The following is a 19899-nucleotide window of genomic DNA, read 5'->3' as shown; positions in this document are numbered from 1 at the left end:
GTCCTTAGACCATTACCTAAGGGGGGGACAGTCACTGCAGTTACACCAGTGTGGGCAATATTCACATGTAACTATCCACATCAGCACATGGTGTACTGTAAATCGTGTAGTGTAAATTCCAATTGTAGAATCGCCCTGTGGGTAAATCAATTTTCCTGTTCAGTTCCCCTTCAATACTGTAAGAAATTTCACAGTCAATTTGACAACTGACACTTTATTTTTAAACAAGCAGCTCCAGGGGTGAGACATTCTATTGTAGATCTTGTTTGACCACAGTTTCGTGACTCCAGTCAAAAATGGATCTTTTAAACTTTTTGTTAAACTTTTTATTTCAAATCCAGCACTTCTCACTTATGACTTTCCTTCGTCTTAACATTTGCCATCTCTCCGCTCCGGCCTTAGTTAAGTTGGAGAGTGGAAATATAAAATGATAGAAGTCATCCCGAAATAGAAGGTCTTTCGTTTTCCTTTTGTCTGCCGTGGTTTGTTTTATGACAGAGTAGTTTTATAATGGACAAAATGTGACAAATTCTCCATTTCACAATGTGCTGAGGAAGATGGATATCATTCGAGTGGATTTCAGAAATTGAATGCAGCCATTTCAGCAAAAAAAGCTTGGAAAATGTTATATCTGAAATGAGAAGTAATGTAACAACTGGGCCTGACCTAACAGCTGTGGTTGAGTCCCAGAATGGGATTATTTATGTCTCTTGGTTCTGATTTTCTCGGCTCTGTTAAGAGCTCTTGTTAATGGGTTTTGACAAATTTATGCACTTATTGTAATGGCTTTTCTGCATTTAACCATCGCACGTAGAATATAACACCGATATATTTAATATAAATTAATGGATTTGTAGCTGTTACAATGTAGCTACAGTATGGAGCATATCTTTTGGTTCATTAGCATTGTCAATGAATAGCTCTGTATTATTGTAAAATAGACATGAGTTATATTGGATATATTGTAATGGGACTATACATTTCTAGACTGTCACTTACGAGTGTAATCAGGGTTATATAATGGTGGCATTGGGTAGCAATTGTATGGCAGAGGTCAGACTCCTATCTACAATTTTTTTTGTGCAAGTCGTATTCACCCTTTGGCTCATATGTAGACTTAAAGGGGACCTGTCACCTCTCCTGACATGTAATTTCATGGGTTATACAAGGATTTACTAAAACAGATAATTCTAGGATATATTATCTTAGAAGTATGAGTTGTGCTATTCCTCTGTTATTCCTCCTAGAAATGCATGCATAAATTAACATCTGGGTGTTGCCATTCCCCATCCAGTTGCCAATTTATTTAAACATTTATAGGAGGAATAACAGAGGAACAGCACATGGTAGAGTTCTAAAAAAAATATACTCCAGAATTTTTATTTTGTGGGATATACAATTTTTTCACTATATCTCACTATATTTCACCATAACAGACATGTCCGAAATTGTGACAAGGAAGCTGCAAACAGACATTGTCCATAGCATGTAAGCATGGCAGTTAAAGTGGGTGGAGAGGGTGCTCTGTGTGGGGGAGGGGACAATGAAGATAATGTTGAGATAATGTGGAGGGGAATGATAAGTCAGTTTCTTTCTTGTCTATTACCCTGGGAATGTAACTGTATTAAAACCTAGTGCTTTTGTTTTGGATGTTAAAGGAAAGTTCTGGGTAAAACTGATACATTAGGGGAAATGTATCAATATTGTTTATACATTTTTGGTGCATATTACATACTCCGCTTTTTTCCGCAATTTGGCCCAGAATTTTTGGACATTTTGCTTAGCATATCCCTGTGCTGTGCTTTGCAGTGGGTGGTGCAAGACACAGGGATTCAAAGACAGAATCCTTGAGTCACACCTTGTCCTCTCAGGCATTAAACAGTATAAGGCACTGTTCACATTTGCGTCGGTGGCTCTGTTAGGGGCCTCCGTCGCAGATCCTGCAGGGTTTACCAGAGACTGTAGCGCAGCATGCTGCGCTATTATGTCCGGGAAAATCATGGACACGCTGGCGGAACACCGACGGAACCCATAAAAGTCAATGGGTTCCGTCGGCAACCGGTGGTGTCTGTTGTTCAACTGAACCGTTGGTTCCTTTGACGGAGCAGAACAGCGGAACTGCACAACGCAGATGTGAACATAGCCTTAGTTGAATATTCCTTTATACAGACTGCATCTTTTTTTTAGGCTATTTCTTGCCGCTTCATATTTGTTATGTTTACATTTATGGCCACCAAAGATGTGATGGATATTTTGCCCATGACTGGTGACTGAGGAGCCTGTGATGCATGAGCTCTGCCCCCCTATTATTATTATTATTGATCATTATCCCCCAGGGCACTATGCACACAGTAATACATGAATACTGAATACGGCAGCCCTAGAAATTCTGCCTATATATAAAGGGGGCCTATAATGTACTTCTGTGTCTCTATAATTTTACAAGGAGGCATATTGAGTTTTTTTCTTATGAATCGTGAGAGAAAAAAATGGCAGTATGATTCATCGCATGTTGTATTGAGGAGTGTAATCTGCCCTAGAAGCAATGTGGATAATATGGTGCGTCATGATGGCACCACGTGGCAGCGCACTGAGTGCCTATGGGTTAGTATTATGGACTTGTAGTGCAGTCTGTACACTGACATATAGGGTCCGTGCATGTGGAATAATGTGGAAACCACTATAATCATTGTAGATAATCTTTGACTTGAAAACTCCATTCAGTCAGTGCTTGGTGACGATTATCATGGCTGCCATTACACTTTCCTCTGATATTGTCATTGAGCTTCCCCACAATCCTTAATTGCGAACCTGCCTGGTTATGTAATAATAGGGGAGCAGGAGATGTGTAATAACTTGGAAGGTTTGCCATTTAGGAGTTTGGGAAAGTTGGGTAACAAGCTCAACGCTAACACTAATTTTTCACTCCGTTCCCCCGGAAACATATATTACGGGTAAGTAGAATTTTATTAACGTGACCAAAAAAGAAAACCTATAGATTTATATTTAAGGGGAACACTCTACTGACAAGGAGGCCTGTCTCATAACTGTTATTGTAACTTTCTAATATAGTTAGTGTTTACATTTTTTACCATTTTGAAGATCTCTCCTTGCGGTCAGTGAATGAAAACATGAAATGTTATATTTTTTTTGTAGCTGAGGCAAAATTTACTGGATTTACACCAGATTTCAGAGGATTTTGCAGGAGACAACGTGTGAACACAATCGGATTATCTATGTACCCAACACCTGACAGGTGTCTTGATGCCTAAATTGTACCCCCCTCAATGGCACCCTAGACTGCCGCTTACTCCGCTAACCTTTCGTCCCAGTCTTGCCTATCATAATTTTGGATTGCAGATGCAGGGTATTTCTTAATGTTCTCTCATTTTACTTCTCTGTTATACTTCATTATTTTGTCACTTATTACAAATGTTGCCAGGGCACGAGACAATGTTTCATTTGAGGGATCCCAAGGCGCATTTCATTCTGCTGAGCTGTTACTTACTCATCAAGGTATTTAGTTATTGTGCTTGCTACAAACAATGCAGTATATAGATCTCCAGCATATTTACAGCTATGTATTCCAGGTTATATAAATAGATGGAGGACGATAAGCTGACAACACTCATTGCAACATGATTTAAAAGCCATTAAATTGTCTCCATACCCCAAATGTAACAAGCAATAAATAAAAAAATAAATAAAAATAAAATAAACACCTACTTAAACTATTTGGAATTACTTCATATTGTAATCTGTACTTGCAAGCTTAAAGGGTATGTATATTTTTGCAACCATATATATATTTTTTTAATGCATATAAAATATAAAATTAAGCTAATTAGCAAATGGTCTTAATTTAAAAAAAATAATAATGCAGTTTTATGCACACAGCTCCCATGCAGACCTGTGTCTCCATGGTTACTGACTTCCTATTGTTACGATTAGCAGGACTGCTGCTAATCAATGATTCTGTTCTCTGTGTTTCGGCGTTGCTAGGCAATTCCTTTGGTCAAAGTCTGGATTTGGTCATCATGTAGCTGTGCCTGGTTAATTGGGGCGGAGTACTTCTCTTGGGCCCCTATATACTTCAGTCCTTGATTACTCAGGTGCTAGTTATACCGTTTCTGGCATGTGCTAACTCTTTCCAGATTCTTGTTTTTGACTTTGTTCCTTGTCTGTCTGTTAACTGTGGGACCTGTTGGTCCTCTGGGAGATCTAGATTTTGTATTGTGGTTTTATGTGTATCCTGGGATCAGTAGTTCCACTGGTTTGGTTGCTTTTCCTGTGCGTTTGGTCTGCTGCCAAGCTGTTGTCTTACCCTGCTGTAGGATAGTATTCAGATAGGGTCAGTGAGTTCTGTTAATTCTTGTCCACTGTCTATTCATCTGTTTACTTGCTTGCATGCTATTCAACTGCCATCTACTCCATTTATGCATCGTCTCCACCTTCTACTGCCTACGGTGTTTGGTTACGCTCGTCCACTGACCGAAAAATAAAGGAACAAGTAATTTACCAGTGTTGATGCGTGCTTCACCCATGTGGTAGCGCTTTCTGGTGTTGCGGTCTTGAGCACCACCAGTGGCGTAACACCTATATAGGCGTGCCTATGCAAAGGTTAACAACAACCGTCCGACAGCCATGATCCCAACTACTGTCATGTCTTACTGGTTATGCAGTGAATGATGGGGCAGGGGATGTGTTGCAAACTAACTAGGCTGATTTGCCATTCAGGGTCAGGGACAGCTGGGTGAAAACCATTATGAGAGCTTTAAGGACAATCATATTGATTATAGCTCAACATTTCCAGAAGTGCATTCAAATCTTTACCAACTTGACAAAAGTCGACTCATACAGCCATATTTTGTGTTTTAGGGGTTAATGTTCTTCCTGCAAAAGTTCTGTTTTTCCAGGGGATTAATAAACTGCCTCATAAAGCCTCTAATGTAATAAGAAGCTGTATCAAATGGTCTAAATCAGGAATCTGCAACCTGTGGGTCTCCAGTTGGCACTATCACTCCCAGCATGCCCTGACAGCTGCCAACTACTCCGGAACCCCTAAATTGGTGGCATTATCCACTGCAGTCGTTTCTCTTAGCCTGTTATAGTTTGCAGAGGAGACTTTAATGTGATCATGGAGGCTGCTCAGCAATTCCCAGATTGGCACATCATTTTGCATGGCACAGACTGGTACCCTTTGGCACACAATAATGTGCAGTGGTGTGCATGTAGTTATGAACAGCGCCCCAACACATGAATAAACAGCTGAACTTCCAGCAGATGTTGATTCGGCTTCTGCTGCCAGAGGGATAGGTGTTTGGATTAGCAGCTTGTTCTATCGTGGCACAGCACCTAGGCGATTAACAGTTGCTGCTGGGAGGTTCGCTAGGTGTTGTGTACATTGTATTTCGTGAGATGTGAAGCTGTCTTTGAAATATTTATTTAATGATATCATAGAAACTGTAGAAATGTAATTGTAGAGCAATGCAAATGGAAAAAAAAGAAACGCTCCATGCAAAACTGATACACTGCATTATGTGTAGAGCAGGGTCTGAAGGGGCGGCGCATGGCACAGGGATTCATAGACCACCAAAGAGATAATCTCTACATCATACTGCTACCCCTCAGGCCCTACAGGCAACTACTAACATACAGGGAAGCAACTAGAAAAGGCTGGGCGCTATGGAAACTTTTGATATATCAGTCCTGCCCGCAAATAATTTGCCCTGTCATAAACACTAATCTGTGTATGATAGATTACCTCTCAATTATACAGTCATTCACTTACCAAATAATACTACTATACAGGGTTCAAATAATATCTCCACACCATGACCACTTATTGCAACCACAAAGACAAATATAACAAATAATATCACCATACAGTGAGTATACAGTGTTCATATACAGGTTTTAGCACTAGATACAGCTGCTCTGTATTCAGGATATAAAGCAGCTGTATCTCAAAAAGCAAAAATCATTTTTAATAAATAGTATTTCGAAAGTTGCACCAAACACACTGATAGACTGATTTATTAAAGAAAAAAAATAATAATAATAAAAAAAAATTATAACACCTCTCTTTAAAGTGTAACTAAACTTTTAACATGTCATAGTGATATGTCAGAACTTTTAATCGGTGAGGCCCCCACCGATCGCTAAAGTGCAGCCGCAGAAGCGCATGATTGAATGGCTTCTGATCGGCATTCCTTGGAGTGGTGTACGTCCATACACCGCTTGCTCAGCTTTCCAAGAAAAGCAAATCGGAAACTAAGCGGCACAGCGGTCATCTGAGCGCTTCTGCCACTTTGTTTTAGCAATCCATGGGGGTCTCAGTGCTCGGACCCCCACCGATCAAAACTTCTGACATTTCACTATGACATGTCAGAAGTTTTTTAGAAGTTTAGTTACATTTTAAAGGGGTTTTCCCGTGAGGGAAATTTATGACATATCCTGTGGAATCTGTCATATAGGTGCAGTTCCCAGAGGTGGGACTTGCATCTATCTCTAGAACCCTAAACCCTGTTCTACCCCTTTCTGCTATCGCTGTCTCTCGGCCACTTCCTGACCATGGACTTTCCGTAACTCATAGTAGAGAATGGCAGTTACGGAAGCAGTGTAGCATGCAAGCTATGCTGTTTCCGTAACTACCATTCAGTTCTATGGGACTTACGGAAACAGTGTACTAGAACCAAGCTCAGCACATAAATACAACACCAGAACCAACCTCAGTACATAAATACAGCACTAGAACAAAGCTCACTACATATACAGTACAGTACAAGAACAAAGCTCACTACATATATACAACACCAGAACCCAGCTCAGTACATAAAGACAGTACCAGAAACAAGCTCAGTACATAAATATAGCCCCAGAACCAAGCTCAGTACATAAATACAGCCCCAGAACCAAGCTCAGTACATAAATACAGCACCAGAAAATATCTCAATACATATATACAGCACCAGCACAAATACAGCTAGTGCAACCCCTGCTGTATAGGTTTGTATGGATAAAACTACAGCTCCCAGCATGGCCCGAACAATGGTGAAAATATGCTGGGGTTTGCTGTTTCCCCCCAAAAAATATCATACCACCCATCATCTTGTTGCAGATCATACAGTGACTATAGTACTGATTAGAGGCAGAACAAACATTTACATTAAGTCACTCACCGGTGACGTCTCAGATTCTAGTTCTTCTTTTTCACTTTTCTTCTACATCCGGTCCAGACCTCTATGACTTCTCCTGGCCACAACCCATTTCTGCAGTTTTCCGCTCAGATATCTTGGGCTTCTCACTTTTCAAACATTTCTGCATCTATAAACAAGGATAAAGTTAACATGGTGCCCCACAATACGTCCCTATATATAATCGTACCATACAATAACGCCATACACTGTGTCCCTGATTATAATAGCACCTTACACTGTGTCCCACATGCACACATAGTGCCCCCTGTAGATAGTGCCCCCAAAGAGCCCCCTGTAGATAGTGCCTTCATAGAGCCCCCTGTAGATAGTGCCCCACATATAGCCCCCCTGTTGATAGCACTCTAAATATAGCCCCCTGAAGATAGCGCTCTACATATAGCTCTCCCTGTATATAGTGCCCTACATATAGTCCCCCTGTAGATTGTGTCCCACATAAAGCCTCCCCTGTAGATTGTGCCCCACATATAGCCCCCTGTAGATTACACTCTACATATAACGCACGCTGTATATAGTGCCCTACATATAGTCCACCTGTAGATAGTGCCCCACATATAGCCCCCTGTAGATGGCGCTCTACATATAGGGCCCCCTGTAGATAATACTACCCACACATTTTAGTTGAAAATAACAAAATTTATATACTCACTGTGATCCTGTTCTCGCGCTGTCCTGTGTCAATGCAGGCCTGTTCTCTTCTGAGCAGGTCTGCTGAGGCTGAGCGACACCATCGCGCCATTGAAAGGCGCTGACTGGCAGAGCAGAATGACATGCCCCGTCAATCAGCGCCCTTCAACAATGGAAGCTGTGCGATGACGTCATCGCGCTGTTACCATCGTTGCTTGGCTATGCAGAAAATACTTCCCCCGCCAATCAGCGCCTTTCAACAAGTTGAAAGGCGCTGATTGGCGGGACAACTCATTCTGCCCTGCCAATTAGCGTCATTGTAAGGCGCTGAATGGTCGGGCACGGAACATACCCGGCCATTCAGAGCTTATGCATGTAATTGTACCTGCGTTCTCTAGAAGCAGGTACAATTAGTGCAGGATGGGGTGGCGGCGGCTGGTTTCAGTTGCACCGCCGCCCCCTCAGAGAGGCAGCAGGGCGGACAGTGCGGCCCTATTCCGTCTCAGCACGCCCCTCCTCCCCATTAGCGGTGCTAGCGCGCTGCAATGTGTTTTTTTTTAAATTATGTGCGGTTCAGACGGCCATGGGGCCCCTGGAGGCCGTGGGCCCCGGGCAGCCGCATGAACCACCCATATGATAATCCGCCACTGACAACTTCCCATCCTGCTAATGCCATTAACAGTGTCCTACTACAGCAAAATTTGTGTCACACAGACAATGCCTCCAAAAATAGTGGCAATCCTATCATTTGCACCACACTGTAATAATGCTCTCTTGGTGCCCCATACAATATTAGTGCCTGCCTTTGTGCAGTACACAGTAATAGTGTCCCCACACAGTAATAATGCCCCTTTGTGCCCTCTCACACAGTAATTTTGCTCCCTTAACACCCCAGACATAGTAAGGATTCACTTTAATGCCCCCACATAGTACTGAAGTACCATTAGTGCCACCTCACACAGAAATAGTGTCCCTTTAAAATAATAAAATAGTTGGTGGCTCAGACAGGCGCAATTACGTCACTGCATCACGCCAGCCAATGCCAGGGGTCGAATGAGTATATAGTGGAGCAGGGAGCTGATGGCTCCCTACTCCAACATTGTTTTCAATTGTATCTGCTTCCTGGGGATGTATGTAGATAAAATTATTAGTGGTGCTGGCCAGTTCGGATCCCCCTGGGACCACGGACTCCATAGCAGCCACTATGGCTGCTACGGCGATCACCACTTTTAGCCTAGTTATCCTACCAGGGGCCTTGCTATATGGGATCAGAAGTAACAGTCACACCCAGGCCCTGTATGATGGAGCCCGAGGGGATTTTCTGTCACAGGGTTAGCTGAGGGCGGTATAGACACATTTTGTCCTAAGGGATTTGACATGGGGCTAAACTGTGGAGCCAAGTCTAAAGGGACCACTGACCTTCACTCTTTAACCCCTGTACAAGGATATGGACTTTGCTGCAGGGAAAGCCCAGATTGCTACCCCAGAGTAGTCTCGATTAGTGACGGCAAACTGAACAGTTGTAGTGCCAAGAAGCGTGGTCTGGTAAAGCAAAAGTTCAGGGCAGGCGGAATGGTTTGTAACAGGTCACGTACAGTAGCTAATGGTCAGGGCAGGCGGCTGGCAAGAATGATAAAAGCTACAAGCTGTGGTCAATACACGGGAAATCCAATAAACGAGATAGCTGAGACTCTAGGAACACTAGAAGAACCAAATGGCTCTGGCAAAGAGCAAGAAAAGGGGAGGAACTTACCCAGGGAAGCTGGGTGCTAAAAAAAAATTGCATGCGCTGACCCTTTAAGAAAGCAAGGGATAGCAACCGTGCACACTAGGACCCAGCATAGAGAGTCGCCGGCGAGAACGATCACCAGACGCTGAGCAGGGCGCCGGTAGAATTTAAATACAATGCAGGGAGCAGTTGACATTACACCCTGGAGCCTGCGGGGGCCCAAAGGTCCCACTGTCACAAAAGAAGACATTAGCATTATAAATTAAACATGTCAGGTGGGGGCCCGGTTACAGATTTTCCATCAGAGTCCAGGAGCTTCAAGTTACGCCATAGCATCCCGCCTTCAGTGCTGGCAATTGGCGGAGACCTTGTGAACATGTGACAAATTCATTATCCTTTTTAGCTAAAGTAAGTTCTCAGACCCTGTTTCAGGTTCACTTGTTTCCTATTAAGAAACTGTGTTTTTTTTTATTTAAGACAATAGAGGCTAAAAATAATCTGTGTCCATTGTATTAAATGGGAAAAATAGAAAAAGAAAAGTTACCGGTTAACAAATCATGAATTGTGAATATTCAAGGTTTGGCTCCTCTTCAGTCACAAGTGATAGACTGACATTGACCAAAAACAGACTCGGGGCTCGTGGTCCATGGACACTAGCATGGAGCTCAGTTGTGTACGGCAATATTCTATCCGAGAATCTTCTGGCACATGGCACACATGAAATTGGAGGCATGCAGAGGTACAGTTGAGGGGGCCACTTTTGTCCATGGGTAATGTCTGGTATTGCAGCATTCACTTCAATAGAGCTGAGCAGCAATACCAGACATGGCCATTGACAAGAGTGGCGCTGTTTCTAACATTACACAATCCATTCAATTTAGAAAAAGCTGAAATTTTGCAGTTAATGCTCTATAAACAGGAAATGTGGCTTTTAGATGCTCCCATTTTCATACACATACCTCTTAAAAATAATCAATTCTGAATATTTTATACCTATTTCTAGTGACCAAAATTATGATTTTTTTATTTTTTATTTTGTTCACCAAAGTTTAATATTTATTAACTCTGTTTAAAATAAAACAAATTCTTTGCAGTCCAATTTTAGAAAGTCAAATGGTATAAAACTCTGTGCTTACCGTCTCTCTAATACTAAATTAAATCAACACTCGGACTCCCCTTCAACTTTACCTGCCCCCTGTTCAGCTCCAAATTGATTTGAACATTCAGCTGATTAAATACACATATTGTATGGACTGAAGGCACAATCTCATTCCAAGTCATCAACAGAACATTCCGTAACTAGCAGGAAAAGCTCATGAACTTCTGAAAATCTTTAATGCTTTTAAACAAAATGAATTCCTCAGATCGGTTCTCTAGAATTGCATAATTAATAGATAATACATAGACACCTAGGAACACTCATCATGATTTCATCTCTTCTGTCCGTGAATAAATCAATTATTCTGTATATGTTCCCATAATATTAAAGTGGTTGTACAAGATTAGAAAAAACATGGATGCTTTCTTCTAGAAACAGCGCCACACCTGTCTATCTGTTGTGTCTGGTATTGCAGCTCAGTGCTAGTGCATGTGAAACAATATGTTTGGTTTAAGCAAAGGTTGCAGGATGCAGGCTATATACATATGACAGAGCTGCGTGCATGGGGTGTGTCCAACAACACATAGAGAGTCACATGGTTTCCGTTTGACTCTCCGATCATGGGTTCCTCCGACGGAAAGGTCTAACTGAAACCATGAACGGAAGGGTGACAATGATGTGAACAGGCTCTAAGCTGTTTCCATCACATATTTTCAGTGATGTGATCCTCTGTTATCAGCCTCCAGCTTTAGGGTTCGTCCACACGCTGCAGAATTGACGCGTTTTTTTCCGGACGGAATTTCGGTAGGAAAAAACTCTGCAGAACATAGTAGCAGCATAGTGGGTGAGATTTAACAAATCTCATCCACATGCTGCGTAAAAATCCTGAATAGAAATTCACCTGCGGTACGTATTTTTCGGACCGCAGCAGGTCAATTCCTGCTGCGGAAAGTGGCCAGAATTGCTGCGTTTTTCAGAGGAGATGTCACCATTTCCTAACATTGTGAAAACGCAGAAAAATATGCACCATTTTCTGCCACAAAAACCACAGGAAATGGTGCGTTTTTGCCACAGCGGAAAGTCTCTGAATTACAACGGTATTGCTGCAGAAACTTTCTGCAGCAAATACCATTGTGTGTGGACAGGCCCTTAGAGGTTTTACCACTGTAAGGCTGGATTCACACGAGCACGTTACGTCCGTAATGGACGGACGTATTTCGGCCGCAAGTCCCGGACCGAACACAGTGCAGGGAGCCGGGCTCCTAGCATCATAGTTATGTACGACGCTAGGAGTCCCTGCCTCTCCGTGGAACTACTGCTTCTTGCTACTTGCAAAAAAAACACATCCTGTTACAGATCCATTTCACTAAAAAAAATAAATGTGTGACATTGTTTAAGATGCATTTTTTTGGCCGAAAAAAACACTACACAAATAGTGTGTGTGAAGGCGGCCTAACAGGCAGCTTTTTTAAGGATGTGTGTGAATGCACTCAACATATGTTTCATCTATTCCAGATGAGCAGTTTGTTGTTGAGTCTGTTCTTCCCCTTCACATCAAGAACGAACAGATGAAGCAATTCAAGAACAGTAAATAGTAAGTTTATAAAATGCAAAGATTATGTTGGCGTTGGCATTATTTCCTGTTCCATCGGGGGGGTTGCTGTGTTTTTTACTGCGAGAACATAATAGACTGCAGGACTATTCTCGCCATCAAAAACACCAGAACCCTATAAGTTATAAGTCAATGGGATCCATAGGAATTAGGATTTGTTTAGAAACTGATCCGTCATATTGTTCATGGCTTCATTTAAAATGAAAACCCATTTTAACCGCATTAACCATAGGGAAAACTGTGGTAGTCGGACCCCCTGGCAGTGACACCATTTTCAACTGTATCCGCGTACCCTGTTGAAAACGATGGCAGGGCAGGGAACCATTCTTGACAGGACGTGGTGCTTGGAATACAATGGTGGAGCAGGAAGCCACTATTCACTGTGTGATGCAGTGACGTCATCGCACCGGTCCGTGCCAAGTCACTTACCACACAGACTGGAGGAGATCTGCAGCGGGACCTCCTCCATTCTTTGTAGGAACGGGTCTAGGTGACTATTTATTTTACTATTTTTAGGAGGCACTATGAGAGTATTATATTGTGTGGGGGCACTCTGGGGGCATGATCCTGTGTGGGGGCACTTTGGGGGCATGATACTGTTTGATTTTGAGGGTGTTTCTTCATGGCATGGCGATGATGAGTAAAATGTCCCACAATTTGGGAATCAAGTGTTGGAAGGAATTCTTACTGTCAAGTTATCCAGATTTTTATCACACTGGGGAGAATATATTAAGACTGACGTTTCAAACTAATTTACATTGGTGGAAAATGTGCCAAATTAACTAAGAGGTGCACATTTCTTAATAAATTTGGCGCATCTTTGGCTGTTCGTGCAACAGAAATGCAGATCTATGTATGCTAAGCAATGAGCAGGTGTAGATTTGCACCATAACTTATGAGTTATGGTAAACCTTGCCCCCTTTACCACTTTCGGAAAGTGCCAAGAGAAGTAAAAAGTCTAAAATTTTAGTGCAACTGTGGCGTACACTAAAATTTGTGAATTTTTTACAAAAACTGGCATAAAGTTTTTTATATAATCCTTCCCCAATATATTTATGTGGAAAATGTCTTTAAAGTCAATCTTCGGGCAAATGCTGAAAGTTTTGAGTCTTGGTGCCCTATGGTCAAGTTTCACTTACCTCATCGCCACAAATTCTGAGATCCACAATTATAATCACCTGACATGACTACCAGAGTGGCATTGTCATCAACCAATAGGGAGTGTGAAAAAATAGCTCCCTCTCCTGGTTAGTGTCGGTGCCTAGTATAGAAATTCACGGTGATTTACAGAGGGAATCGTTCCTTTTTCAGACTTCCAGGTTGTTCATAACCATAGAATTTACATATTCATTTTTTTTTCGAAAAGTGGAAAGCAAGAATTATATTTTATCATTTTAATTACTCAAAGGGGTTTGATGTGAATAAATCTTAATCCCTGTATAATGAATAGTCCTAGAACTTTCTAATAAACTTAGGGGTAGATTTACTAAGCTGTGTAAGTTTTTGGCAGTGTAAACTTGGACCAGGCAGTCACAAGATGCGCCAAATTATTCCAAGTGGTGCACGATGTAAGATAAAGTTTTGGCGCATCATGCTAGATATCTTAGACACTTTTATCCCTTATACCACCTCTTGGTTGGATTCGTTTACGCCAGATTTTTTCACCAAAATTTTGGAACAATTTTGGCACACAGCATTGCGTTATAAGCCTCGACCCCTTTTAAATACAACTCTGTACCGTTCAGCAAAACCAACGTCCCCTTGTAGAGCACGGCACAAAGTGTCTGAAACAGTTAAGAGAATTCTGGCTCAATTTGAATAGTAAATTTGTCCCATAGTGTTTCAATTCCTCACCATTTTTGAGATATTTGTTTGCTGTCAGTGAATGAGAACACTATTGTTTAGATTCAGAGGCTGCAAAATCGATATATAGTCCTGTTCTCGGCTGAGAGCATACAGTGCTCTGTGGGCTAAACAGATTGGACTCCAGACTGATACATTGTACTGGAAATCATGTATTCCCGCTGCTGCTAATTTATTTAAGGGCCTGTTCACATCAGCGTTGGCTTTCCGTTCCAGGGTCCTGTCGGAGGTTTCCGTCCGTCGGGTGAACCCCGCAACGGAAAGTCAAACTGAAACCACAGTTAATGGTTTCCGTTCGTCACCGGAGTCGACTGCGCTATTGATTCCATCGGAAAAACGAAAACCATTAGTAATGTTTCCGTCACCATTGATATCAATGGTGAATGAAACGGAAGTTGTGGTTTGTTTGACTTTCCGTTGCGGGGTTCACCCGACAGAAACCTCCAACGTAACCCCGGAACGGAAAGCGAACGCTGATGTGAACCGGCTCTTAACGACATGTCATGTACATGGTAGCTGTTAAGGGGAAGTATGGAGCGGGCTCACGGACTGAGCTCGCTCCATACACAGCGGGTGGCTGCTGTGTTATACAGTGGAAACCTCACTGCAACGGGAGAATTAAAGATCGTTTAACACCTTAAATGCTGCAGTCAATCGCGACTGCTGCATTTGAATTTAGAATCAGTATTGTGGTATATCATACAAGTGATCCAACAATCACTGGTTCAAGTCCCCTGTGGGAACTAATAAAACTTTATTCAACAGTTTTGTTTTCCTTTTTTTTTTAACAAAAAAAATTATAAAAATGAAAAGCTAAAAAAAACAACACCTTTTCCCATTTTCTTTCCTAAAGGTAGGAGTTACTGTAGTAACTTTTAACAGACATAGTGTGGGAAGACGTGGGCTACCCTGGCTACGGGGCCCGGTCGCAATTCTGACAGCTGCAAAACATATAGCTACACCTCCAGTGATCACGGTGGGGCCCTGTTTAGCCCTGGACCCTGAAGGGAGTACCACCTGTACTGCCTTGATGGCAGCCCTGGATACTATAAATAGGTAGATTGATGGATAGATGTGATAGATAGATAGATAGATAGATAGATAGATAGATAGATAGATAGATAGATAGATAGATAGATAGATAGATAGATAGATAGATAGATAGATAGATAGATAGATAGATAGATAGATAGATAGACAGATAGATAGATAGATAGATAGATAGATAGATTAGATAGACAGATGATAGATAGATAGATAGATAGATAGATAGATAGATAGATAGATAGATAGATAGATAGATAGATAGATAGATAGATAGATAGATAGATAGATAGATAGATAGATAGATAGATAGATAGATAGATAGATAGATAGATAGATACTGTAGATTGACAGCACTTTAATAAAGAGCTCAGAAAACAGCACCATGATCATGGCAAGTGAATTATTTCTGATTTGTTCTACTAATTAGAGATGTAATCTAGCAGGATATCTATGCAGGAGATATTAAAATGAATTTGAGCCCTGAGGCGTAGCTATGGGTATGTTCGAGAGTACCTGATAAATAAAGTTGATGATCTCACTTTCAAAAACCTTGTTAACGAAGAAGTTGCTGATGTGGAGGAAAAGTCATCTTAATTGTCCCGATACATTTCACCCTCCGGTTTCCTATGATCAATAGATACAAGTTTTACTTTTGTTTTATTCTATGTATTATTTTTGGGCTTTCTGCTCGGGTTGTTCATCATTTTGTAAAATCAGTTTAAATCAGCAAATTATCCTCGCACCTGCCGCCGTTGTCCTGACACAGTCTGAATTGCTTCCATTTATATTTTTGATCTGTAGGCTCACACCTAAAGTGCTTAGTGTTTTAGGACATGACAAATGACAGAATTTTTTATATATTTTTTTCGTGTACATTTGTAAATCGATACGAAGGCTCGGGAGCACTAGAAAAATGAAGAAAAAAAATGTTGACTTTTATAATACCTGTGATGCATTATCTTTGAAGAGTGTTCCTCGTGACTTTAACAAAGGCATTGTCACATTCGGGTGACAAAGACTTATTTTTGAAGCATTGGGAAAAGCTATTTTTATAGTACAACACGACTTTTTAGTGTCAGAGGAAATATTGATGATAAGAGGCTTCTCAGAGAATGAATCAATAACGCTCCTGTGCTATTTCCCATCCTCACTGTTTTACTGCATGTTTCCTTTGTGTTGACATTATCAAATGTTCATAACTGTTGTCTCGAACGGAAGGGGAGAGGAGAAGCCGTCGTCTGTTCCTTTGTGTCCTTATGACTTTTAGAACTCAAGGAACACTATTTATTTCCCTCTGATAAGGGATACACTATCACTCCACATCAGTTATTTTATTCTGTAAGCTATATTTTTTTCTAAATTGCGAACAGGTTGTTCTAATTTTTTTTTATTTTTTTTTTACTCTTTGGCAAATAACAAGAGATTTCTTAAAGGGACTGTATGCTTTTTGATCTGCTTATTGTCAAGGGACCTGTCTAACAAAAGGGATTGTCCAAAGTGTCTCTTGCTGGGACCTCAACGATCATCTGTAATGTGTGGGGAAACCTGGCAGTAAGTGTTCAATTTTCCTGCAGCGCCACCACAGGAGCAACTAAGCATTACACCGTGCTCATTCATATCAATGGGTTGTCTGTGTAATACAGGACAGGAAGGTCCTTATCTATTGTATCTAAACTCTACTCTGGCCAAACTATGAGAATCCTGAACAGAGAAGCCCCTTCTATTAAAGAGAACTTTTCACCTGTCCATACACGTGCAGCTGAGTGCACAATGTAAGGGCATGACCACACATGGCGGAATTCCTCCGCAACTGTCCGCATCAATGCCGCACAGAATCTGCGTTGCAGATTCTGCAGCGGATCTGCACAAAATGTGCAGAAAATTGATGCGGACTGGCCGCTGCGGACTGCAGGAAAAGTGCTTCTCTTCTCCCTATTCAGTGCAGGATAGAGAGAAGGGACAGCACTTTCCCTAGTGAAAGTCAAAGAAATTCATACTTACCGCCCGTTGTCTTGGTGACGCGTCCCTCTTTCGGCATCCGGCCCGACCTCCCTGGATGACGCTCCAGTCCATGTGACCGCTGCAGCCTGTGCTTGGCCTGTGATTGGCTGCAGCCGTCACTTACACTGAAACGTCATCCTGGGAGGCCGGACTGGAGACAGACGCAGGGAGTTCTCGGTAAGTATGAACTTATATTTTTTTTTACAGATACATGTATATTGAGATCGGTAGTCACTGTCCCGGGTGCAGAAACAGTTACTGCCGATCGCGTAACTCTTTCAGCACCCTGGACAGTGACTATTTACAGACGTCTCCTAGCAACGCTCCCGTCATTACGGGAGCCCCATTGACTTCCTCAGTCTGGCTGTAGACCTAGAAATACATAGGTCCAGCCAGAATGAAGAAATGTCATGGTAGTAAAAACAATACGCTCCGCAGCACACATAAGATCTGCGGACTTCATTGCGGAATTTTGACTCTCCATTGAAGTCAATGGAGAAATTCCGCCATGAGTCCGCAACCAGTCCGCCACTGCTCCGCAACAGACAGAGCATGCTGCGGACACCAAATTCCGCTCCGCAGCCTATGCTCCGCAGCGGAATTGTACGCATCGTGTAAACGAACACTGCTAAATTAAAGTGAAAGTCAATGGAGAAACGGCTCCGCTGCGGATTAACGCTGCGGAGTGTCCGCAGCGGAATTTAAGTGAAATTCCGCTATGTGTGAACCCGCCCTAATAGACACTGCTAGACAAACTTTGTCTCACTTTAAAAAAAAATTCTATCTTCCTCTGTTATTTAGATATCGGTGCCATTATATTTGGCGCCCAATATGTAAATAACCATGCGCGCAGGCCCGTACACGCACACAGTTCCGACGATACTCCCGCCACCACGGAACAGAAGCTCTTGTCAGACAGTGAAGGAAAGACTGTGTGATCTCGAGAGAGAGATCACACAGCACAAGCCACTCTGACACGGTCCGTAGCTGATTGGACAGTGTCAGAGCGATAAGTAATATGCCCCCTGCATTTAGAAATAAAGAAACGCCCCATTGACCGTTCAAAGGGTTATTTACATATCCGGCGCAAAATATAACGGCACCGATATCTAAATAACAGAGGAGGATAGAATTTTTTTATAAGTGGGACCAGGTTTGTGCAGCCCTGCCTATTACTTGGTGCACCCAGCTGCACAGGTGTATGGGCTGGCGAAAGGTTCTCTTTAACTCAGAATTCCCTAATAGGGTATAGGAAATTGGTTTTCAAAACTGGACAATCTCTTTAAGGAGGAACTGTCTGGAAGTTTTCAAAATAATTAGAAATTGTTGTGTTGAATTATTACTTGGATATAAAAAAAACAATGAAAAAGAAAAAAATATTGGTGCTGAAATGTTTTTATTCAGGATCTTGGCTGAATTTGTAGCTAGGAGATTTTGCTTTACTTCTGAATGGGGGGAAAGGAAGCAATAAATGACTTGGGCACCACAAGATGTTAAGTTGAGGGGGTATTGCTTTTAGGGTTCGGCTATTTATATGGTTCGGCAATCTGCTGCTCACATACAATTCACCTAATGCAGATTGAATCATTTTTAGCATCAGCAAAGACTCTTCAATGGATCTAAAACCGATTTGTGCAAATTTTTCAGCCGTTCGGCACTCCCTGTGTAAACTAATTTATAAGTCAGGGCTGGTGGATCGCAGAGTTGATTGCTGTCTGTAGCGTGAGGGCTCGTCCACACGTAGCGGAATTGCTGCGTATCTTCCATCCGGATTGCAGACGGAAAATACGCAGTAGAATACATTAGCAGCAAAGTGGGTGAGATTTAACAAATCTCATCCACACGCTGTGTAAATTTTCCGAGCAGAAATTTACCTCTGGTGCGTAATTTCGGACTGCAGCCTGTCAATTCCTGCTGCGGAAAGTGGAGAGGAAATTTTCTGCAAGAATTCCGTTACTTGTAAACAAGCCCTGAGGGTTTGGGAAATCGGGATAGAAATAGCGCCTTATTGTGCCAACAAGTGCCCATATTGTACCATCTTTTGGCACTATCTGGGAAAAGTATGGCTAGATATTGGCAATGTCCACACAGTATTGCACTGTGCTACCATAGGGATATTCCACATGTGGCGTAAATACTGCAGATTTTCCGCTACGTATTTAGTAGCAGAAAATCCGCAGCATAATACAGTAGCGGAGGAGTGGATGATTTCAAGAGATTCCACACACACATTTTTTAAGCTGCAGCATGTCAACTGTGGTTACGGAATCGCCGGTATTTTGTTGCAGGTTTTCACCTTTGCATTACGGATGGAGCAATGTTTATCTTGACTCTGATAATTTGCTGTAGCGTGATATCACACAACAAAAGCCATTGAAAAGTCATTGAAAAGCCATTGAAAAAGTTAAGATAAAGGATCTTGCCACTGTGTATTTAATGCGTTAAAAGTCAAGATAAAGATGGCTACATCTGCAAATGGGGATCTAAAACCTGCAACAAACAGTCAGGGGTTGCGACTTTTACAGCGGAATCTCAGCGATTACGCTGTAAAAATCGCAACTTAGAAAAAAACCTTATACTTGCCTCTGACGTTCTGCAGGCCGACCTACTCTGATGAAGATTCATCCCACGTGACCGCTGCAGACAATCACAGGCTGTAGTGGTGGTCACATGGGATGAAGCGTTATCCCAGGAGGCCGGCCTG

General features: G+C 42.0%; 1 long non-coding RNA gene across 3 annotated transcripts in view; it reads right to left on the bottom strand.

The window, feature by feature from the left end:
- The window catches only part of LOC142656192 (uncharacterized), an 81322-nt gene that overhangs the window by 40564 nt on the left and 20859 nt on the right, over positions 1 to 19899 (bottom strand). For 2 of the 3 annotated variants that reach the window (XR_012849613.1, XR_012849612.1), the window contains exon 2: positions 15708 to 15818. The exons of the other annotated variant lie outside the window; for it this stretch is intronic. This is a non-coding gene — a long non-coding RNA (uncharacterized LOC142656192). The remainder of the gene's footprint in view (positions 1 to 15707; positions 15819 to 19899) is intronic. 3 annotated transcript variants of the gene reach the window in all.

This window comes from Rhinoderma darwinii, chromosome 6 (assembly GCF_050947455.1).
Source record: "Rhinoderma darwinii isolate aRhiDar2 chromosome 6, aRhiDar2.hap1, whole genome shotgun sequence".
In the NCBI taxonomy this organism is placed as follows: domain Eukaryota; kingdom Metazoa; phylum Chordata; class Amphibia; order Anura; family Rhinodermatidae; genus Rhinoderma; species Rhinoderma darwinii.
Note: the sequence above shows the minus strand (reverse complement) of the source record. Positions and strands in the feature narration are given on the sequence as shown.